This window comes from Panthera onca, chromosome B4 (assembly GCF_046562875.1).
Source record: "Panthera onca isolate mPanOnc1 chromosome B4, mPanOnc1 haplotype 2, whole genome shotgun sequence".
NCBI lineage: Eukaryota > Metazoa > Chordata > Mammalia > Carnivora > Felidae > Panthera > Panthera onca.
The window spans coordinates 33,025,828-33,051,587 of NC_138345.1; the positions used below are offsets into that span (position 1 = coordinate 33,025,828).

The 25,760-nt window shown below is 35.6% G+C and overlaps 1 non-coding gene across 1 annotated transcript; it reads right to left on the reverse strand.

Annotated features, from left to right (window-relative positions):
• Positions 1–21,954: 21,954 nt before the first annotated feature.
• Positions 21,955–22,061, reverse strand: LOC132660439 (U6 spliceosomal RNA). Its single transcript, XR_009601789.1, has one exon. It is a non-coding gene; the product is annotated as a U6 spliceosomal RNA (small nuclear RNA).
• Positions 22,062–25,760: the final 3,699 nt, after the last annotated feature.

Below are 25,760 nucleotides of genomic sequence, written 5' to 3' on the forward strand. Positions count from 1 at the left end.
TTAGGATTTTATGACTATGAATCTTCATAGTTGATAATATAAATAAATTTCTGAGAGGACCTTTACTATTTCTTAAAGAATGAGAAGGCTCATTCCACTTTTTTTGGGGTCATTCATGGATATACACGCTAACTTCATCCATTCTCCTGTTTTTCCCATTATCTCAACTCCTTTGCCTTTCAACCATGTTATATACTACTTCAGTTTCAGGCTATATATTTAATCTCTCCTCTGAAGGCAAAATTCATGGATGATCTTAAAGTGATATTCCTTATTTGAGTGGCATGGTCCCAGGCTTCCCCTTATTGCTCTGTCCCATTACCCCTTTTTCTTTATCTTACCCTAGTAACCCCTAAATTCACTGACCGGACAGAAATTTCCACTTGAATAAAAATTTCATTTCATGCTCACTATGTTTTTACCTGATATTCACCATTACAAAATTAAGATAATTTTTTATGTTTATTTATTTTTTAGAAAGAGGGTGGTGGGAGCGGCAGACACACAGGGAGACAGAGAGTCCGAAGCAAGCTCCGTGCTGTCAGGACAGAACCTGATGCAGGGCTTAATCCCACAAACTGTGTGATCATGACCTGAGCTGAAATCAAGAGTCAGACACTTAACCAACTGAGCCACTTAGGCACCTCAAAGGTAAGATAATTTTTAATATAGATATAAGAACCAGAGAGTACACTGTTGCCTAATTGATGGAGGCCTTTCAACTTTAGAGAATTGAAAATCTGCTAATTGTTGGGTACACATTTTCTGAGAGCAAGGCATCTTGCTAGGTTCCACAGGGAATGGAGATGTGATAGTTAATTTTATGTGGCAACTTAACTATCCATGAAATATCCATGAAATGTTTAATCCAGATTAAACATTATTTCTGGGTGTACCTGTGAATGTGTTTTCAGATGAAAGTGTCATTTAAATGGGTGGATGCAGTAAAGTAGATTTCCCTCCCCAGTGTAAGTGGGTATTATTACCAGTCCCTTGGGAGCTGAGAAGAAAAAAGGCAAAGAAAGGAAACCTTTGCTCATCTCTTCATTTTCTTCCTTATTTCTTGAGCCTAGACACCTCATTTCATCTTCTCTGGACCTCAGACTAGGATTTACATTACTTTATTCCCCAGTTCTTAGACCTTTGGGCTCAGACTGAGTTTACACCACTGCTTTCCCTGGCTTCCAGTTTGCAGAGGGCAGATCATGGACTTCTTGGCCTTCATAAGTATGTGAGCTAATTCTCATAATAGATATACTTATATATTTATATATATATCTATATATGCATTCCTTTGGTTCTGTTTTTCTGAAGAAACCCAATTAAAACAAATTTTCATAGTGACAGTGGTTCTAGAGGAACAGAATTTTAAGGAAGAGATTTCTGAATTGCTCTGGAGTCTCTAGAATCGGATATTTAATCTGATTAGGTCTGTAGATGGTAATGACACTATTTCCACTAGTGAAGGAGCATGATGGTTCATGGCGTAAACTTTCTATAAAGATATGTAAAATACCTGTATTGGATAATCTTAACCATATCTAAATATAAAGAAGCTAAGTGACTCTGTATATGATACTTTATCACATTTTTGCAAAACTAATGAAATGAATATAATGATGCTGGTCATTTTCTTCTAATGTTGCTAGATAAAGTGATGAAAGAAAAGGGTAAATTCAGGATTTCAAATCCCAGCTCAAGTGCCTTCTTTCCCAGTGGAAGAGATTTCTTCAACCCTAGCAGAAGTGGCCTCCACACCTCCAGTAGCGACAGCATCCAACCCCCAGTGATGTCAACCTCTTTATTCATAATGGCATAGACTTTTCCCACCTCAGTTTGAGGGGACCAACCCCTCATTGCCTGAGGAAAATATAATGGCTTCCCCCTTTATAGGCAGTTGCTTTGCAAGGCAATGATGATTTTCCTGAGGATTTATCCCTCTCACCCCTCTTTGCGGTTATATCTACAACTAGCCTTAAGTCCTTAGGAGACCCTCAGGTGAGGTACAATGTATGATTCATAAGGAGTTGCCTAATTCTCCAGAAGAACTATTGAGTGTTCTGATTTATACAAACAGAAGTCCATGGAACATGTTTGGGAGTGATACTAAGGGTGTGGAATTATAGCAGAAGAAGCAAAATTGGGTCAGGCTGAACTTGTATACATGGGCTCACTAAGCAGAGATGCTGCATATAATGTTGCAGCTTGGGAGGTTAAAAAGGGCTCTAATAGTTTATTCGATTGGCTGAAACTTGGACCAAATGTGCCAATACCTTGTAGGGCTGGGATAAATTTCTTCAAAAGGCTGTATATATTCTAAATCAGCATTCAATATATGATGCTCTTTCTCCAATAGCCAGAATTCATGGATCCAGGAATCTAGGAGTGAAAATGAAAGTGAACCATTCACTATTACCCCTAGTGACCCACTGGCAAAATTTTACTTCCTTTCCCCATGACTTTATATGTTGTTGGCCTGGAGGTCTTAGTTCCAGAGGAAATAATGTTTCCACTAGAGACACAACAATGATTTCATTGAATTGAAAGTTAAGAATACCACTCAGCCACTTTTGTCTCCTCACTATTCTGAATCAATAGGCAAAGAAGGGAGTTACTGTGGTGACTAGGACAATTGATCTTGACTACTATGTGGAAATTGAACTGCTTGAAAGAAAAAATTAAGTATTGTTAATTGTGCATTACAGTATTTAAGTTACAGGATATCAAGGAGAAGAGTAAACATCACTCAAGGACTTTGCCTCCTCTTCTGGAGAAGGAGTTAGTGTGGTTTTGATTGTTTGCAAGATAGCTAAATGTGGTTGAAGGAGATATGTATGGGTGACAAAGGGGTGGACGTGTAAAGATTGATTTTTTCAACTTGACTGGTCACAGAGTATTAAACACTACTCCAAGTCTATTTTTATGAGGATGTTTTGGGCAAAATTAGTATTTAAATCAGTGGACTCAAAGTAAATTTCCCTCATCAATATAAGTGGGCATCATCTAATTTGTTGAAGGCCTGAAGAGAACAAAAGGCAGAGAAAGGAAAAAAATTGCACACCATTTTTTTTCCTTCTTCACTGATTAAGCTAAGACACCTTATCACAATTTCTCCTTCCTTTTTGTTGGGAATTATCCCACTGTATCCCCTGATTCTTAGGGCTTTGGGGTTGTACTAAGTACCACTATCGAGCCTCCAACTTGTAGATGACAGACTGCAGTATTTCTCATCCTCCATATTTATGAATACCAATTTCTCATAATCTCTCTCTCATATATATATAGTGATATATGATATATCTCATATATAGGTATATATGTTAGTTATGATTCTCAGGAAAGCACTAATACCGAGGATAAAAACTGACACTGGGGAGCGCCTGGGTGGCTCAGTCAGTTAAGTGTTTGACTTCGGCTCAGGTCATGATCTTCTGGTTCATGAGTTTGAGCCCCATGTCAGGCTCTGTGCTGACAGCTCAGATTCTGTGTCTCCCTCTGTCTCTCCGCCCCTCCCCCTCTCGTACACTGTCTCTGTCTTTCAGAAATAAATAAAACATTAAAAAAAAAGCACAACCTGACACTTGGATTGTATTTTGAAGAAAAGTGTCATATGAATACTGACATCCTTGGGGTTGGAAGATGGCAAAGGAGTAGGAGAAACCTAGGCTCACCTCATTTTACAAATATAACTAGATAAATATCATATCATCCTAAATGCCCCAGAAATTGACCTGAAGACTGGTGAAACAAACTCCACAACTAAAGGTAGAGAAGAGGCCACACTGAAAATGGTAGGAAGTGTGGTGAACAGTTTGGGAGAGAAACAGATCAAGGCTTCTGCAGTGAGGAGGGAGCTGATGTAGAGAAGGGCAAGAAAAGATTAGTACATAGGGAAGCTCATGGGGAAAATGAATACCCGTAGCAATTGGCTTGGGAAGTGAGAGGGACCAAATTTCATGGGATTTTACAATCAGTGTGACTTAAAGCCTGGAGTTTTAAAGGTCAGTGTGCTTGTCTCAGGGGACTCCAGAAGAATTAGGATTGATACTGGAAAGAAGGCTGATAAACCACAAACATGCAGTGTGGAAATAGCAATCTGAAGGGTGCCTGGGGCACACAGTGGGGAGGTTATTGGCTCATTTTGGAGCACATCCCAGAGAGACAGAATTTACAAAAAGGCCCCTCCAGAAACAAAGGAAGTGGCTGGTGCAAATTCCCTCCTTTGCATAAGCACAGCATAAGCACAGGGCCACCTGTGGGAAACAGTGCAGCACCCCACACTTGTTACCTACCTTGTTTACATCAAACCTCACATCTCCACACTTCAGAAGACAAGCCCAAATCTATGCTCACACACCATCTCCTGTTTTGCAGAGCCTCAGTTCAGGTCATGATGGTGACAGGTCTCATTTCACAAACAGACCAGGGCACACTTAGTTAAAATGCACCATATTCAGGCCAGAGACCAAACAATGCAAAAAACAGGCAAAGAAAGCCTCCGCAGGTGACTGGCCTGACGGATAAAGCAGCCAGGACCAAAGAGCAGAGCACATACAACACACACTGGAAACACTCCCAGAAACACCAGTCCCTGGGGAACAGGGGACACTACATGGCAAGGGACTACAGAACATTTTCTTAATTTTTTAATTTTTATTTATTTTAATTTTTTAATTTTTATTTTTGGGAGAGACTGTGACAGAGAGAGAGAGAGAGAGGGAGAGAGAGAGAGAGAGTGTGTGTGCCAGTGGGGGAGGGGCAGAGAGAGAGGGAGACACAGAATTCAAAGCAGGCCCCAGGCTCTGAGCTGTGAGCACAGAGACCAACATGGAGCTCGAACCCACGAACTGTGAGATCATAACCTGAGCCAAAATTGGACACTTAATTGACTGAGCCACCCAGGTGCTCCAGGGACCCTTTTTTCATAGGCATTACCCTCAAGAACAGGAGATTTAGCTGACTTTCCCAACACAGAGAAACAGGCACAGAGACTTAGACAAAATGAGAAGACAGGGAAATGTATCCCAAATGAAAGAACAGGACAAGACCCTGGCCATAGATTTAAGAGAAACAGATGTAAGCATCATACCAGGTAGAGAATGTAAAGTAATGATCATAGGAATACTCACTGGACTTGAGAAAAGGGTGGAAGACATGAGTGAGACCCTTAACACGGAAATAAGGAATTACATAGCAGTTAAAAAATGAAATAAGAACTATACTTGATGAAGTGAACAGCAGGCTAGAAGAAGCAGAGGAATGAATTAATGTCAAAACAAAGTAATGGAAAGTAAGCTAGGTCAATGAAGAGGGAAAAAAGGATTATGCAAAATGAGAATAGACTTAGGGAATTCAGTGACTCCATCAAACATAATAACATTCATATCATAGGAGTCCCAGAAGAAGAAAAGAGAAAAAGGGGGGTGGGGCAGAAATTTTATTTGAAGAAATAATAGCTGAAAACTTTCCTAATCTGGGGAAGGCAACAGACATCCAGATACAGAAACTACAGAGAACCCTCATCAAAATCAACAAAAGCCGATCCACACAAAAATATGTAGTTTAATTGGCAAAATATAGTGGTAAAAAAATTAAAGCAGAAAGACAAAAGAAGACAGAAACTTACAAGGGAATCTTCATAAGTTTAACAGAGGATTTTTCTTTTTTTCAGCAGAAACCTTGCAAGCCAAAAACAATGGCATTATGTATTCAAAATGCTAAAAGGGAGAAATCGGCATCCAAGAATACTCCATCTAGCAGAGCCACCGTTCAAAATAGAAGTGGAGATAAAGAGTTTCACAGACAAACAAAATCAAAGGAGTTCATGACAACTAAACCTACCATACCAAAAATAGCAAAGGGGACTGTCTGAGTGGGAAGGAAAGACCATAAGTGAAAGTATGAAAGGTGCTAAAGTGCCCTAGTATTGTCATTACTTTCGTTTAGTTCCTTTATTTTTGCTAGTAATTGTTTTATGTATTTGAGTGCTTGATTTTGCAACCTTAAATATTTACAATTGTTATATCCTCTTGTTGCCTTGTCCCCTTTATTATTTTATAGTGTCCTTCTTTGTCTCTTGTTAGTCTTTGTTTTAAAGTCTATTTTGTCCCATATAAGTATTGCTATCTGGCTTTCTTTTGACATCCATTGTATAATAAATTTTTCTCAAACCCCTAACTTTCAATCTGTAAGTGACTTTAGGTCTTAAATAGGTCCCTTGTAAGCATTATATAGATGAGTCTGGTTTGTTTTATCCACTCTCTCACCCTATATTTGTTTATTGGAACATTTAGTACATTTCATTTCAGTGTTATTGATAGGTATGTATGTATTGCCATTTTGTTACTTGTTTTGTGGGGTTTTTTGGATTTTTCTCTCATCCTTTTTACCTCTTTCATGGTTTTCTGAGTTTCTTTACTGATATACTTGGATCCCTTTCTCTCTATTCTTATGTATTATTAGGTTTTGATTTGTGGTTACCATTAGTTTTGTATAAACCATTTTATACATATAGAAATCTGTATTAAGTTGGTAGCTGCTTGAGTTTGAACCCATTCTGTACTCCTTCCCCACCCCAAGTTTTATGTGTATGCTTTCATATCACATCTTTTTATTTTGTAAATTCCTTGACTGATTTTTACAGACATAGTTATGTTTACTACTTTTTTGTGTCCTACCTTTCATACTCATGGTCTTTCCTTTCCACTCACAGAGTCCCCTTTACTATTTCTCATTTGGTAGGTTCAGATGTCATAAACTCCTTTATTTTTTGTTTGTCTTAGAAACTCTTTATTTTTCCTTCTATTCTTCCAGGATAGAGTAGTCTTCGCTAAAGTTTTTTTCACTTTTAATTCTTTGAGTATATCATGACCCTCCTTTCTGCTTGTGAATTTTCTGCTGAAAACTCCAATGATAGCCTCATGTGCTTCCCTTATCGTAACTGTCTTTTTTTCTTGCTGCTTTAAAATTTTTTTCCCTTATCACTACTTTTTTTCCATTTAATTACTATGTGTCTTTGTGTGGACCTCCTTTGGTTCAATTTGTGTGGGAGGCTCTCTGTGTTTTCTGGATCTGTATATCTGTTTCCTTCCCAAGATTAGGGATGTTTTCTGCTACTATTTCTTCAAACAATTTTTCTATCCCCTTTTTTGTCTCTTCTGGGATCTCTATAATGCAAATGTTATTATGCTTGATGGAATTACTGGGCTCCCTAAGTCTGGTTTTATTTTGTAGATTTTTTTTCCTCACACTTGCTCAGCTTGATTATTTTCCATTACTCTGTCTTACAGGTCATTAATTTGTTTCTCTGTTTCCTCTAGCTGGCTATTTATTTCATCATGTGTATTTTAAATTCCATTTTTTGTGTTTTTCATCTTTGATTGATTCTTTTTTATCTCTTTGTTAAGGGTCTCACTGATATCCTCTTCTTTTTTCTCAAGTCCAGTATCTCTTTATGACCATTAGTTTAAATTCTCTGCTAGGCATATTACTTAACTCTGTTATGTTTTAGTGTCTTCCTGTGGTTTATCCTGTTCTTTTATTTGGGACATGTTTCTGTGTCTTCTTTTTGTCTAACTCTCTAAGTCTATTTTTGTGTGTTAGGAAAGGTGTTATGTCTTCTGTTTTTGAAGGTGATAGCCTTATTTTTTTTTAATGTTTATTTATTATTTTTGAGAGAGAGACAGATAGTGAGTGGGAGAGGGGCAGAGAGAGGGGGAGACACAGAATCCAAAGCAGGCTCTAGGCTCTGAGCTGTCAGCACAGAGCCTGATGTGGGGCTTGAACTCACAGACCGCGAGATCATAACCTGAGCTGAAGTCAGACATTTAACCCAATGAGCTACCCAGTTGCCCCTGAAGATGATAGCCTTATGAAGAAGAGGTCCTGAAATGCCCTGCAGTGCAGTATCCCCTGTTACCCAGAGCCTGGCACTTTAGGAAATGTCTCCTATGTGTGTTGTGTGTTCCTTGCTGTTGTGTCCTGGCCACTTTTTCCTTTAGAACAGTTTTCTGCTCCCTTTGGTGTAGGCAGTATTTGGTCCCTTGCTGAGGTGGGGGGTATTTTAATAAGGTATGTGCTAGTGTGCTTGCACAATGAAACTTGTCATCAACTTCAAGAGAACTAAGGCCCACAAACATGTGGGTCAGTAGACATGGTGTTGGTGGGCTTTGCACCAGTCCTCTGGGGGAGGGAAATGCAGCATTGGCAGTGATGCAAATATGACTGGAAAGGGCAGATCCACTGAAGCATGAAGCTATGGGGCTTGGTGGATGCAAGTTAGGTATTGAGTGTTGGTGCTGTGCTGTTTCCCACAAGTGACTCTGTGTTTACTCTGGGGTGTGGGAGGGAAATGGTTCCTGACAACACTTTTTCCTGGGGTAGGTGAGATCCCTGATTTTCTAGGACACTCTCTTAGAGGAGTAAATAATTCTCTCCCTTGTAGGTCCCAGCTGTTTCTCAACTTTGTGGATTGTTTGTTGTGCTGTGTCTTTAAGCGCAGGGACTCAGCTTCCTAAAGTTCTCCAGGATCTCCCAGAACCAAGCAGATTGATTTTTAAAATTCCAGACTTTAAGTCCTATTGGTTGTAAGAACTCAAGAAATTTGATACCTCTTGCTTTCAAAACCAAGTGTTATGGGTATTTGCCTTCCTTCTGCAGGTTCCACTGTGTGATAATCAGTTTCTCCATGCCCCGAGTCATGATCATGTTTGCTCCAAACCATCCCCACCCTTCCTATTTTCTTGGATATGGCTTCTTCTCTACTGTTAGTTGTGGAGTTTGTTCTGCCAGTCTTAGGGTCATTTCCTGGGTTATTTATGCTGATGTCAGTGTTATCTAGTTGTATCTGTGGGATAAGGCAAGCTTAGGTCGATACTTACTATCTTCCCCAAAGAAACTGATTTCTTGAGGTGAAAATTACTCCTGGGGAAGATGCTGTTGAAGATTATTGAATAACAAAAAGGATTTATAATATTACATGAACTTATTTGTTAAAGCACAGTCAGGGCTTGAGAGAATTGATTCTAATTTTGAAATAAGTTCTGTGGATAAAAATTCTATCAAACAACATCAAAGAGTACAAAAAAATCTTTTGTGAAGTGAAAATTCCACTGATGCAGGAAAATTTATTGTTGTTTTATTTTAAACCACCTCAATCTTCAGCAACCCTGATCAGTCAGCAACCACAAACATCAAGGCAAGAAGATCCTCCCCCAGAAAATAGATTACTATTGCTGAAAGCTCAGATGACAGCAATTTTTAGCAATAAAGCATATTTAAATTAATGTATGTAACATTGTGTTTTTTAAAAACATAATGGTATTTCACACTTAATACACTACATTGTAATGTAAACATAGCTTTTTTATGTACTGAGAAACCCAAAAAATTTATTTGACTTGCTTTATTGTGACATTCACTTTGTTGGAGTGGTCTGGCATGAAACCCACAGTGTATTCAAGGTATGCCTGTATAAAGATTCAGGCGAGTGTTTTTGATATCTATACGTGCTTCTTTGCAAATCTAGTGAGTTTAGTCTCTTATGTTATGACCTATAAATGAATAGGCCTAAGCTTTGCTGAGAAAATTAAATCCCTATGGTTACAAAAATTAATAAATTGACATCATTCAGTAAATCTGTATTAGTATGCAGAAAATATCTTCATGCCATAGTTTTCCAGTTACAGTTAAAACCACGTCTTATTGCTGTTATCCTTGACTACCATTAAAAATATAAATTCCAGGAAATATTCTTTTCTTCATTGTTAGAAGAATAAAACTTTGCTTTATAATTCTTTCCCAAACTCATTCTTCCTTTGCTTATGTTAAGACAACCCTTATCATTCTGCATTTTTTTAAAGTATGCTTCACACCCAGTGCAGAGCCCAATGCAGGGCTTGAACTATTAACACTGAGATTAAGACCTGAGCTGAGATCAAGAGTCAGAGGCTTAGCTCACTCAACCACCCAGTCAGCCCTTACCTGCATACTTTGATCATTGCAATAAAATTGCTTTATATTCTACCTTTTTATCACATCCTTTCTTTTCTAGTCTTAGTAGAAACTTGCTATTCCAGGGGATCATGTTTTTTTTTTTCCCTCAGCCCTCTCCAAAGTAAGTTACTTATTATCCTACTTTCCACATAATACAAGACCAAATATAACACACAGGACTGTCACTTTTCTTCTTTATATTTGTTACTACTCTGTTATTTTCTAGTACTTTTGGATAAAATACAAAGAAAAAGCAAGACCAAATGAAACAGCCCCTTTATAGTTTTTCTGTCTAACATAGCATTTTTTTTTTCTTGCCACCTATTTACTTTCTGGTTTTTCCTCCTTTTTTGCCTTATTTTTTTTTCTTTTAAGCATCTTAAATAGCTAGTTTTCATATTTTCGTCTTCTACCCCCTTTTAAATTAACATATAATTAGCACACAGTGTTATATTAGTTTGAGGTCTACAATAAAATGTTTTGACAATTCTGTACATTACTCAGTGCTTATCAAAATGAGTGTAGGTTTAATCCCCTTTATATATTTTGTCCATCCCCCACTTACCTCCCCTCTGGCAACCACCAATTTGTTCTGTATTTGAGTGTGCTTTGTCTCTTTTTCTTTGTTCATTTGTTTTGTTACTTAAATCCCACAAATGAGTGAAATCATATGGTATTTGTTGACTTATTTTGCTTAAGATTATACCCTCTAGGTACATCCATGTATTTGCAAATGGAAAGATTTCATTCTTTTTTTTTTGTGGGTAATATTCTATTGTATATTAGCCATTCTTTATTCATTCACCTATTGATGGACCTTTGAGTTGCTTCTATATTTTGCCCATTATAAATAATGCTGCAGTAAACATAGAGGTACACATATCTTTTCAGATTACAGTTGTCATTTCCTTTGGGTAAATACCCAGTAATGGAATTACTGGATCATAAGGTAATTCTACTTTAAATTTTTTGAGGACCCTCCATACTCTTTTCCACAGCAGCTGCATCAATTTGCATCCAACAGCGCACAAGTGTTCCTTTTTCTCCACATTCGTGCCAACACTTGTTACTTGTGTTTTTGATTTCAGCCATTCTGACAGGTGGGAGGTGATATCTCATTGTAGTTTTGATTTATATTGATTGATACGCATTGATTGTTTTGGCCCCTGGAGTAGGGATGTCCTCTCCAGCCCTGATATAGCTTTCAGGACAATTTCTATCCAATGTCCTCATCTATAACCACTGAAGTCCTCCATGTAAATGATCTTCACAACCACTCCATTGTAATAACCTACACTTCGGTCTTTTGGAATTTCTCTATTACTGATATCTTATCCTTTCATTATCACTGTGATTACCATCTTACAACTTATTTAATTTAGTTTTTACTAAAAAAGTATACCATTCAATTTCTTCGAACCTTCTGTAAAACACAAAACAGAGAAATTAGACAAAGTGCCCAGACAACTACACTTTACCCTACATTATCAGTCTCATTCTGCAATGGCTCTCTCCTTGATAATCTAGATCTCAGAGTACATTACATATTCATTTTCTCCTCATTGATATGATATCTTGAATTTACATATACAATATCTCTTGCAAACTCTAACCCTGGATAAATCATTCTCTTTTCCTCTCCAAACCCAAGGCTTCTAAGTGCTACCTGGAAAACAAAACAAAACAAAACAACAACAACAACAACATATGATTGTGGAGACTGAATATCTTAAATATGGGGATCTCATTTGGATCTTGTCAAGCTCTTTTCTTGTATTTCTTTTTTTTTTTTTAAACATTTTTTTTAACATTTATTTATTTTTGAGACAGGGAGAGACAGAGCATGAACAGGTGGAGGGTCAGAGACAGAGGGAGACACAGAATCTGAAGCAGGGTCCAGGCTCCAAGCTGTCAGCACAGAGCCCGACATGGGGCCCGAACTCACAAACTGCGAGATCATGACCTGAGCCGAAGTCGGATGCTTAACCAACTGAGCCACCCAGGTGCCCCTGTATTTCTAAATATCAATTCAGATGAATCTCTTTTTCTGTCCATAACTCATCTCATAATCTCATTCATTGCAGTAGGGATTATCTATTTCACTAAGAAAATTGAGACTATTGAGCAATTTTTTTTTCAATTGACTGCTCTGGTACCTACAAATAGGACCAACTTAACTATGAGGCACAGTGTCCGGAACCCAGACTTAGAAGTGTCTAAGGGTCTCTGGGGTGGGGGCTCAGTTGATTAAGCATCCAACCTGATTTCGACTCAGGTCATAATCTCACAGTTCTTGAGACAGAGCCCCACAATGGGCTCTTCACTGACATTGTAATCCTGTTTGGGATTCTCTCTCTCCTTGTCTTTCTGTCCCTTCCCCACTTGTATGCATGCTCTCTCTCTCTCTCTCTCAAAAATAAATACAATTTAAAAAAGAATTTTTAAATAAAAAATAAGTTGCTAAAATATTTTAATTTATTTAAAAATTGGAAGAAAAAATAAAATTTTAGGTTGAATAACAGGTTTTAAGTTTAATGTTAGTATTTTCACCATTATATCAAATACAATTTTTAGCATCTTTTATGAAGCCCATGAAGGCAAAATTTCCAGGGCTTATCAAAGTCACAACGCAACCTGGCCTACAACTTCACTCCCATTTGTATCTTATCATGGAGGCAGCCCTTTGTCTCAATATAACTGCTGATCAGCCTCTTGACCATGCCTTAACCTTCTACCTGTGTTCTAGATCTGTCTTGCTCTGCTACTCTGAGAATCTTGTAGCAGTGATCCTTTCCAGAATCCTGAGAGTTCAGCTCTTCTTCTCTATTAGCATTTATCCCTCAGCATATACAGTTGAGTTATTCACAGTAATTATGTTCTATGAAACCACTACAAACCATGTGAACACTAAATCATTGCTCTTACTGAAATATAATAAGGTTTTTGTGAGCTTTTTGACCATAATATTATGCCATCTGATCAATACATAATCTTGTTTTATGTGTTTTATGTTTAAAGACATCTAACTTAATATATATTGTTGATTCATTAATGTTGAAATGATGGCCACCAACACTATAACTCAGGATTGTTCAAAGCTTATCTAATATGCTCTTTTTTTTCCCTGTAAGGCATACACAATCTTCCTGTACTTAGGAAAACTAGTCAGCACTTTTAACACTTCACTCAGGGACCATTTTAAAGAGCAAAAGCACAAACAAAAAGCACGAATACAGTGGAACTAAATAGACCACAAAAAGGACACTTGCTTATAGTATGAAACTGAAACAAAAAGGCTGAGCATTGCTTTGTTGGAACCCAGTTGGGAACATAAGCATGGGGAGAATCAAATTTTCCCCTGCTCTGCACATATACACAAATTATCTTAACTGCACAGTAAGTATTGGCTTTGGGATTACAAAAAAATTGCTGGTAGATGAATTCATGAATATGAGATATGTAAATAATGAGAATTGACTGTGTAGATGTTATGAACTGAACTGTTTTCCTCCAAAATTTATATATTGAAGCTCTAACCCCCAGTACCTTAGGATGTGACTACATTCAGTGATGGGACTTTTAAACAGATAATTAAGCTAAAATGAGCCTGTTAAGGTGGGCCTTAATCCAAGATGACTGGTGTCCTTGTAAGCAAAGGAGATTAGAACATATAGAAACAGGCACTAGGGATGCATGCACACATAGAAAAGGCCATGTAGGAACATAGAAGGCTGCTGTCTGCAAGCCAAAGAGAGAAGCCTCGGGAGAAACCATACTTGTTTTCACCCTGATCTCAGATTCCTACCTCCAGAGCCGTGAGAAAACAAATACTTGTTTTTTAAGCCACCCAGTCTGTGATATTTTGTTATGGCAAATTACTACACTAGTCTATTAATACACCTTTCTATTTTGTCTTTCACATTTCCAAAGCCAAAAAACAATCTTATGTGTTTATTTTATTTGACTTCTTGACGGCGTTTGATACACTGGACCACCTATTTTCTAAAACTTTTCTTCTTTGCTGGTTGCCACTTTCATTTAGTTTTCTTATACTTTATTCCTTTCTATTTTTCTTTATGAGAGTGTCTTCATTCACAGGGATCATAAACATTTCTTTGACCTGGAGAATTAAGTTAATCTCTCTTCTCTTTTAATTACGTGCATTAAAACTTTTTATACCATGGTTCATAAGTTCTCTAAAATCTGTCTCTGTCTAATTTGACATTTACCATATTCCCTCCCCCTTGTTAACTATGACTGAGTCACACAGGCAAGTATGTCCTTCAGACTGGCCTTTCTCCTTTGGAATGGCCTTTTGGAATGTGCTCTCCCTCTGCCTGGAGGACTCACCCCAGGATGGTGCATGGCTGAGTTTTCCAAGGGGCTGTTAGCACCCCTCCCTTTAACCAGCTTTCCTCTATCACATACTAGATTTTACTTCTTTTAATACATTGAAAATTATTCAATTTTGTTCTATTTATCTATTTACTTACTTATAGGGTGTTTATCTCTTTCTTCTCTAGAATATTAGGTCTGTAAAAGAAGAGGTGTGAAAGAATGGAGCTATGATTTTCAAACTGTGAAGATTTATCCCATATATGCTTCCTTTTAAAATCAATCAGTCCAAAGATCCAATATTTTACATTGTTATTATAAGTGTGTACTATCAAATAATGTCACAAAATATTTTTTTAAATATTAAATAAAAATAAATAAAATCTACATAGACATTTCATACATTTATTTATTCATTTAACAGAGGCTTATTGAATCTTACTTGCTTTCCTGTTACTGTTGAAGGTTCGAGGGATACACTGTATTACTTCCTTATTTCTGTGAGATGTGATGATTCCATAACCAAACTTTAGTCAGGCTCCTCTGGCCTTCTTTTCAATTAGGCCTAGACCCTGGGCTTCTATGTTTATCCTTTCATAGTCCAGTTATAGCAAAAATTCTGCTAAGTCAGTTTAAAGAATATTCTTATGTCTTTGACATCTAATCATTGACATTTCATCAAATTCTTGACCCTCCACAATCCCCAGGTGATAGGCAACTACACTGGCATAACTTTAGTAAGAATTCTGTGAGGTCAGTTTAACAAGAATTCACCCTACCTTTGATTTTTCTTTTTAGTCATTTTGTATTCACCACCCTTCTCCCAATTCCCCTCCCAGCCAATGTGCTCCTTGACCATAAATCTCTACATGTTCTTACTGTATTTGGTGTTGAGTTCCATCTCTTTCCCCTATTGTGATAGTCTTGACGTCTATCTCAATAGTCTTGAATAAAGTCTGCCTTACTGTTTTAACAAGTATTAGAATAATTTCTTTAACAGATTACAAAGTTCTACTTCAAAAATAGATTTATAGTTATGTCTTCTAAAAGATAACGTATTTTTAGTGTTTCAGTGAATTAATAATGTGTGCTTTTTAACCAAGCACATAGAGTTACATTGAAATTTGGCTTTAAATATCTACATCAGAAATATTAAGACTGAAAGAAACCAACACACTATACTTGGATCAAAGGTGCAGAAATTTTATTGTTTCCTTTTCATGTCTTTGTGTATCTGTGTTCTCACAATTCTAGAATCACTAGCACAAAAAAATTAATAGCATATGTATTCTTTGGGGCCATGTATCCTACAAAATACCAAATTAAAAACAAATTTTTTATTGAGAGTGGCCTAGTTAATTATATGTAGACACGAATTCTATATTCAGTAAGTAAGTGGTACTTCTGATTTAACGCACAACATAGGGGCGCGTGGGTGGCTCAGTTGGTTAAGCATCAGACTTTGGCTCAGGTCATTATCTCACACTTCTTGAGTTTGCATCCCACATCAGGCTCTATGCTGACAGCTCAGAGCCTGGAGCCTGCTTCAGATTCTGTGTCCCTTTCTCTTTGTGCCTCCCTTTCTCTATCTCTTTCTCTCTCTCAAAAATAAACATTAAAAAAAAATTAAAGCACAACATAAAAGAGGAGCCATTGGACCATTTCTTTGAGAGACTATTTAACTATAAAGATTGTGCCACCTGCTAGACCCCAAGACCTGACCTTTATTGTTCACCTGCTTGTACCCACCAATTTTTGTCTCACATTTCTCCTTAAGCTTTTCTTTCTAGCTTATCTCTTAACTCAGGGGCATAGCATCCCCTGATGGAAACCAAAACTATACCTCAGGCAATAACAAGTACCTGGACAAACAGCTATTGTGGCCCACACCACCAAGACCAGTTTAAGCTTAACCTCTAACTCATGCCTATGCAGATGGACCATGGAGTCACTCAAAGAGAGACCAACTGTATCTTTACCTCATTTTAATACTACAATCTTTGCACAAGAAGGAATATAAGCCACATATACATATACATATACATATACATGTATGTATAGGTATGTTTCCTTAAGGCATATGCATGACCTTATTCCCACCTCTACATACAATGACAAACTCATTTACCCTTCCTTGAGGAGTCACAGCTTTGGAAGTTATTACCTATGATATCCTTATTTGTTGCAAATAATGTTTCTTTCCTTCAGGTGACAACTCTAGTGTAGTTTCTATCCGTGACTTGCCAAGGAGTGAACTCATGCTAGTTTGCTTGAAATTGTTCTCTGCTTTCTAAATAATTATGGGTAAAAGACTTTTAGAATCAATATAATTAGGGCCCTGATAGTTGTTTTTTGTAATGCAACTAACATTAAGATTGTAATATGTTACTATTTATTCATACTTTGTTTTATTTTTTCTAAAATAAGTGATATTTTCCACATAATACTTTTGAAACATTTATTAAGAATATTGACCAATGGCAGGTGGAATAATAAATAAAAATTGCTTTGGTATACTCTTTCATATTCTGATGGGGTAATAATTAGCCAGAAAGTAGCTATTTTTCCTAAAAGCCAGGAATAGTCTCTTTATGTACTCATAATATTAAAGGTTTTCATGGATCTCAAAATACCTGCTCCTTGGTACACATGCACAAATTATGTATATAAAGTTACATTTGAAAGCAACAATTTGGAAAAGTTTATGATTTCTATTACTTTTATCCTTTCATCTTAAAATTTTGCATATATATGAAACAGTACTTTCCCTTTCATGTGGAACACTTACATTGATGTCATGGTATTTGTAATTTGAATAACAGCTCTGAAAACCTTGGAACACATTAGAAGTGCTGATGGTGTTTCAATCACTAAGGTTATATTTAAAACTTGAATTCTGGTAAATAAGTATTGAAGAAGATCTTAGTAAACTGTGTGTGTGGAAAAAAGACAGTATCTTCAGCAAATGGTGTTGGGAAAACTAGACCACTTTTTTACACTGCACCCCAAAATAAATTCAAAATGTATGTCCCCCAAAATAATGAAATTTTCCCATTTACAATGATGTGGTTGGAGCTAGAGTGTATTATGCTAAGCAAAATATGTCAGTCAGAGGAAGACAAATACTATATGATTTCACTCGTATGTGGAATTTAAGAAACAAAACAGATGAACATTGGAGAAGGGGGAATAAAGAAAGACAGAGAGGGAAGCAAGCCAAAAGAGACACTTAACTATAGAGAACTGAGGGTTGATGGAGGCGAAGTGGGTAGGGGATGGGATAAATGGGTGATGGGCACTAAGGTGGACACTTATGAAGAGCACAGGGTGTTATATGGAAGTGATGCATCACTAAATTCTACACCTGAAATCAATTTTACCATATATGTTTAATGACTAGAATTTACATAAAAACTTGAAATTAAAAAAAAAAGTGTGTGTAATTCCTTTTATGCCATTAGGTACAAAAGCTTTCCCAATGTTATAAACTATCAAATGCCTTAAAAATTTTAGGGGCACCTGGGTGGCTCAGTCGGTTGAGTGTCGGACTTCGACTCAGATCATGATCTCACAGTTCGTGAGTTCAAGCCTCGCATCGGGCTCTGTGCTGACAGCTCAGAGCCTGGAACCTGCTTCGAATTCTGTGATTCCCTCTCTGTCCCTCCCCTGCTCACACACTCTCTCTCTCTCTCTCTTTCTCAAAAATAAATAAACATTAAAAAAAATTTAAGATGCTCTGGGTTTACTATGAAGCAGGTACAGGTACAATTTTGCTGTTTCCACACCTATGTAGCCATTACTTTTCATAAGCATTTTATTGAATCTACATTTTGAGTAACTTTAACTCATTGGAAAATAATCAGTAGAGCCCCCCCCTTCTGTTTGTGTTTAGCTATAGCATTTTCCCACAGCATGTATTATAGAGAAACTTGCAGGATGCTAATACTCTCATGTTCATTCTTCAACTGATATACAATTTGCATAATGTTTCTTGAATTATTCCAAACAGTGAAACTCTTGCATATTAACCTTTAACCTTTAAGTTTAAAATACAGAACGCACACTGGGCTCTGCTGTAGAGCCATGTATCCTAATCTGCTAGTCTCCTTGGAAATGTGCTACCTCCCCATAGTTTATGCACATTTCCTTAATAAACACATTTTATCAGGCAACATCTATTCTCTAGAGGCAGATCATCATGTTTTCAATACTGAGAGAATGAAAAGTTCAGGGCAATGTAGAACTATCCACTCAGTGTACATTAACAGCAGACACCTACAGATGTTTGGAAATATGAGCTCTGTTACAATTCTCCTTAAAGACGAAAGATTTGTAAAACATAGGGTAGTCTAAATCATGAGAGTGTGTAAGTGACAAGGGCATTTAATTATTGTAAACAAATAATTTTGGATACATATAAGTGTGATGAGTAGATGAGTATCCACCAACAAAGGCCACACCATTATAGTTCTCCTTTCACTCATTCTAGGCTTTGCTAAAGCTTGTATTTATCCGTGTAAAGGAATATGCTAAAAACAAAACAAAAAAAAACACATTTTCAAACTAAAAAATCAATGGCATTTCTCTCAATACCCAAAGGCCTTCAACTCAGAAAACTTATATAGCTAACTTTTCAAGCTTAGGGAAAAATTAAAATAATACAGCTATTTTTCTATCCCCTTTCCCAGATATTGTGTTTGTGTGTGTGTGTGTGTGTGTGTGTGTGTGTGTGTGTGTGTAACAGAGAGAGAGAGAGAATCTGTGGTGAGAAATATGGTTTTTATCATTTTGTATTAATTTCCTCTTGCATTTCAATTTCTTTTTTAACTCTTAATTGTGACTTTGTTTGCTGTTTACTTTAATCCATATTTAACCCATGGAAAAGCTCTAGAGAAAACTTCCTGTAATTCATGTTCTAGAAATTAACTAATTTAATAAGATATTTGTCTTAAGGACTGTTTTTCAAGGTTGAAGAAACAGTCTTTCTTTTGCTCACTTACACAATTTGCAATGCTTTGGGTTTAATTAAGTGACACAACAAATTGACCAGGGTGATCAGGAAGTGTTTTGAACCAGATTATTGGAATGGAAATTCTACTTTGTTCTCTCAATAAGTTAGAAACCAGAATCTTTCACCATTAGATCTGACAACAAGAATTTACTCTTTATCCCCTGATACAGCTTGTAAGGAGCAACAGGCCACAGTGTATGTGACCAGAGGTTATAACACTCTCATTCATTATGCTATAGTCATGAATCTGCCCCATTAAAAACAAGCTCCATCCATCCATTTAGCTGTCATTCCGACCATGAATGTAATGCTATTATGGTGAGGGCCAAGTCCACTGCTCATGCCAGATGTTGTTAGGAATTCAATCCATCCTATATTTGAACACTGGCTCCTTCAAACAACAAGATTTTGAGTGAATTACATATTGAGTGGTGAGTTTTCTTGGCATTTAATTATCCAACTCAAAGAAACATACTTCCCTAATTGTTCCTGAGGTTATTGCCTAACACATAAATAAAAGAAATTTTGTGAAGAAGTGGAATGGTATTGGCAGCTGTAAAAACATTTCAAGTTATTGTAATGTCTCTTTTAGTGTTATTTTTTCTCATTCTTAACTCCTATATGTCAGTAAAAATTGACCATCGTTTAGGTGTGATATTATTAGATAAATTATAGGGAAATTAATCATAATATAAGATATATCTATTTAACTTTTGTGTATTATATTATAATCCTCATCCACATATTTATATTAAAACATGATTGCCAAGATCGTATCAAATATTGTTTTTTCTTTTATTTTCTTTATTTAAGTAATCATAGCTAGAACTCGATTTTACTTACTCTTGGTCCATTATATCACATATGTGGAATCAATTATTCTGTCTCAAAGTTATATCTTATAAGTGAAGAAAGGATTGTATGGTTATTCTTATTGGCTTTGTTTAGATCATTCTCACATTCAAAAAGAAGTTGAATGATTTAAAGAAAACCATAACCTTTTCTACCTGGCCTTTTGAAAAAGTCTAGCTTCCTTAGGAAAGAACATTAGTTTCTTCTGTCTATTCCTACATTGTATCTTCAGCCTATTGACACCTCTACAACCTACCTCCCAATGTGATCTCTTCTCTCTCCCTGAACCTCACATGTCTTGGCTGGTACTGATTCATCTACTCTGGATGCTCTCCTTCCATATCTCTTGCCACTGATATCCTAATATCTCTCATCTCACTTCTTCCCTAAGTTTTTTCTTTCTTTCTTCTAAAAAGATATAATTAACATATAACACTGTATTAATTATAGATGCACAATGCAATGACTTGATATATGTATATGTTGTGAAAGAATTGCCACAATGTTCAGTTAGCATCCATAACCACATATGGTTATTTTCTCTTTTAAGAACTTTTAAGAGCTCTTTAAGAAATTTTAAGAACTCTTCTTTTAGCACCTATAGTCACCATGCAGTACATTACCTCCCTATGATTTATTTTACAAGTGGAAGTTTATCTCTTAATTCCTTCACTCATTTCACTTATCCCCTCCCCCTTACTCTGGCAACCACCAACCTGTTCTCCGTACCCATAAATTCATAGTTTTAGTTTCTACATATAAGTTAGATCATGCAGTATTTGTCTTTCTGTGCCAGACTTATTTCACATAGCATTATGCCCTCAAGTACACCCATGTTGCAAATGATAGGATTTCCTTTATTTTCATGGCCAAATGATATTTTATTGTATATATTATATTAATTATATATAAAATATATTGGGGCGCCTGGGTGGCTCAGTCGGTTAAGTGTCCGACTTCGGCTCAGGTCACAATCTCGCAGTCCGTGAGTTCGAGCCCCGCGTCAGGCTCTGGGCTGATGGCTCAGAGTCTGGAGCCTGTTTCCGATTCTGTGTCTCCCTCTCTCTCTGCCCCTCCCCCGTTCATGCTCTGTCTCTCTCTGTCTCAAAAATAAATAAACGTTAAAAAAAAATTTTTTAAATATATACACATCATATATGAGTTATACATATTATATATACATATACATGTATACCTATATATGTATATATGTATTATGTATATTTATATTATATACAATATTAACTATATATTATATAAAATTATATTAATTGATGTGTTATATATGTATTTATTATATATCACATTTTCTTTTTCCATTCATTCATTGATAGATACTTAAGTTGTTTCCGTGTCTTGGCTATTATAAATAATGTTACAGTAAACATGGGGGTGGCAATATCTTTTCAAGATAGTGATTTTGTTTCCCTCATATAAATTCAAAAGTAAAATTGTTGGATTACATGGTAGTGCTATTTTTAAATTTTTGAGAAACCTCTGTATTATTTTCCATATTATCTGCATAAATTTACATTTCTACCAACAGTGCACAAGGATTTCCTTTTCTCCATATCCTTGCCAACATTTGTTATTTCTTATTTTTTAATATTAGCCATTCCAACAGGTGGAAAGTTACATCTCATTGTGATTTTGATTTGCACTTCCCTAATGATTAGTTATGTTGAGCACCTTTGCATGTACCTGATGGTCATTTATATGTCTTCTTTGGAAAAATGTCTATTCAGTTCTTTCACCCATCTTTTAAAAATATTAAATGCTTGATGTATTTGCATGTCATATTTGCACAAGGGTCATGTTAATCCTCTTTGTATCATTTCAATTTTAGTATATGTGCTACTGAAGTGAGCACTCTTCTTCCTATTTTTTAATTACATTGTTTTTGCTTTTTTGTCTATTGAGTAGTGTGAGTTGTTTACATATTTTTGATATTAACCACTTATCAGATACAGGATTTGCAAATATTTTCTCCAATTCTACAGGTTGCCTTGCATTTTGTTCATGGCTCTTAAGCATTTATTTAAAAGAAAGTATAACTCTTTATAGCAAGGACACATAATCAAATTATTATAAAGGCCATTAATTTTTAGGAGTTTTTCAGTTACCCAAATAACAATTAACAAATACTTCAGCTCATTTCAAATGACGCTATTTAATATAATATGACTTTACGTAAAGTAGTTCAAAATGGGTTGGCAAAATTGACTTCTGCCAATCTGTAATTCCATCAAAATTACGTTTTTATTCCGAAAAGAATTGTGTAATTTGACAATAGGATTTAAAGTTCTTAACAATTAAGATTCATTTTACATTGTGATTTTCAATAATTTCAGTCATATTTCTATTTTTTTGGCCTTTCTAACCTCTGAGACCATCTTTGTTTGATTAACTTCCTATTCGACTTCATAGTGCTGATATCAGGGTTATCAGGAAAAAATAGGGGGAAAAAAACCCCTATGACTATTTAATACAATCTATGAGTGCATTTGTGTATTTTTTTAGGTACCATACTCTGATACTTAGAATTTTCATGATCCTTAGAGAAGAACTGGATATATTCCTGATTCAATGCAAACAATAGGAAAGAACGAGAGTGTGTTCCCAAATTTATAATATTCAGCAACATCATGCATTCAAATTAGAATCTAAAGAGGATTTTACAGAACATATGTTGGCTCCCACATTAACTTAGATGACCTTATCATTTATGTGATGGTAAAATATCTTATAATCCAATCAGATTTAAAATGTTATTAATGAAACCCTTTATTAACTTAATCTGGGTGAAACACAATACTTTTTTAGAATCTAGGATACTTTTGTTTTTTGCTTCCAAGTGAAAAGTTATTCAACATCACTTGTTATTAAAAACTTACAATTAAAACAACACTGATAAAACATTACATACCTATTAAAATTGCAACGAACCAAAACTAAAAACAAAAACCTGGCAATGCCATTCTGGAGAGGATGTGAAGTTATAGGAGCTCTCATTCATTGCTGACAGGAATGTGCAATGATACAACCACCATGGAAGACAGTTTGACACTTTCTTACAATATTAAACATAGTATTGCCACACGTTTTAGCAATCATATTTCTAATTACAAACTGGCTTGAAAACTTATGTCTACACAATAGCATACACCCAAATGTTTATTGAAACTTTGTTCATAATTAACCAAAACTAAAAGCAACCAAGATTCCTTCAATGAGTAAATGGGTAAATAAACTGTGATGGAAGGCAGGATATGAGAAAATAACTTAAATGTATTACAAATATAAAAAACCATCTCACTTGAAGGCAGTACAGAAATATTGTGCTGACATAAGTAACTTTGGAAATTAGTGCATTTTGTAAGTCTATGGGCAAAAGGGATTACAGTCTAGTTAATGAAGTTCATTCCCACAGAGCTATGAATTAACAATTCTGAAACTATTATATACATATCTGGAATTTAACAGGAAATTTAAGTTGGTGATAAGAACTGGATTTCTCACTCTTGTAGTGAGAGGTTATAGACCAGGAACAAGAAGAGACTAAAATGACCTATGAGTAATGAATTAGAGTGGATACATCAGTATGAACTTGTATTTAGCTTATTTGTAAGAAATTAATTACAAATAGATATATTTTAAAATATGTGTATACATGCAGGTTGTCATACACGCATCTAAATCCTTGCTATGTCACTGAAAAGGCCTAGCATCATTGATACCCAATAGTAACAACTGTAACTAGCATCCGGGTTTTGTCTTCTAATGTCATTATCCAAAAAAGGAACTAGGTCGCTTTGGAGAAACGACTTATTCTGGGACTAGATGGGTATCCAAAAGATAATCCTGGATCATTTTGTAATGTTAAAAAGGGAAGGTGCTCCAAAGAACAACAACAACAAAAACCCCACATACACACAATGATGAAAATATATCAAACAGACACAGGATCTAACTGAAAGATCTCCCAATGGACAAAGCTGGGGAAAAAAATTGAGGAAAGAAAGAAATAAATTAGTATTGGATTATAACCCACAATATAAATCTATAAATGTCCCTGAGATCTTACTGATATAAATAATTGAATAAACTTAATAAATGTAAGAGAATAGACAAGTGTCCAGTGAAAAAAGAATTCTGAATAATTTATGTAGATAATCTTCCCCAAATGAGGTGTAGAAATACTCCCCATTCCTTAAGTCTCTCTTCCAAGAAGCACAGTATAGAAAGAGAAAAAAAAAAAAAAAGATTAACTTTACTATGGAGAAACCTACAAATACTCCTTCAGCCCAGATGATCAAAGCTAATTTTAAATTTAGAAATACCTTTCTAATATAAAATGTTAATAATAGAGAAAACTAGGTGTGGGATATGAGGAAACTATCTTCATTATCTTTGCAATAATTCTGTAAACTGTTTTAAAATAAAACTGCTCTAAAATTTGAAAACTTACTAAAAATGGCCCAAGATACTCCTACTTAATGTAGCAATTTCTTATTGAATTTCTACTATGCAAAAATTTGATGAAAATCCAAAACTGTATATTTTCCAAAACTATTGAATCATAATAAAACAAGAAAGGATAAGTTTATTTCAAATTTATAAAATTGACATAGGATTTTTTTCAAGTTGCTGACAGATTCCACACCTGAATATCTCTTAAAGTATTTTGGAGATCTAAAATCAAAAAATTTTCTAAATTTATTAAAGATTATGCTGATGGTGTTCCCATTTAACTCTTTTGACTCTAAGTAGAAATAAAAAGGTAATTCACATGAGCTCAGTCTCAACAGGTGCCTTTCATTGCATAAATAACAGGTGATAACTAGGTTTTGTGGATTTAAACATAAACCAAAAGTTCCCAACAAATAAAATTCCAGGGCCAGATGGCTTTACAGGTGAATTCTACCAAACATTTGAAGAAGAGTTAATATCTTTTCTCCTTAAACTGGTCCAAAAAATAGAAAAGGAAGGAAAACTTCTAATTCATTCTATGAAGCCAACTGTACCCTGACACCAAAACCAGATAAAGACTCCAATAAAAAAAGAACTGCAGGCCAATATCCCTGATGAACATGGATGCAAAAATTCTCAATAAAATACTAGCAGATTGAATCCAATAATACATGAAAAAAAAATCTTTCACCATGAACAAGTGGAATTTATTCCTGGGTTGAAAGAGTGATTCAATATTCACAAATCAATAAACATGATACATTAATAAAAGAAAGGATAAGAACCATATTACCCTTTCCTTCCAACAGAAGCAGAAAAAGAATTTGACAAAGTACAACATCCATTAATGATAAAAATCCTCAACAAAGCATGTTTACAGGAAACACACCCGAACATAATAATGACCGTATATGAAAATCCATAGCTAACATCATCCTCAAAAGGAAAAATTTGATAACTTTCTCCCTCAGATCAGGAAAAAAAGCAAAGATGTCTATTCTCACCACTTTTATTCAAAATAGTACTGGAAGTCGTAGCCACAGCAATCAGAAAACAAAAAGAAATAAAAAGCATCCAAATTGGTAAGGAAGAAACCAAA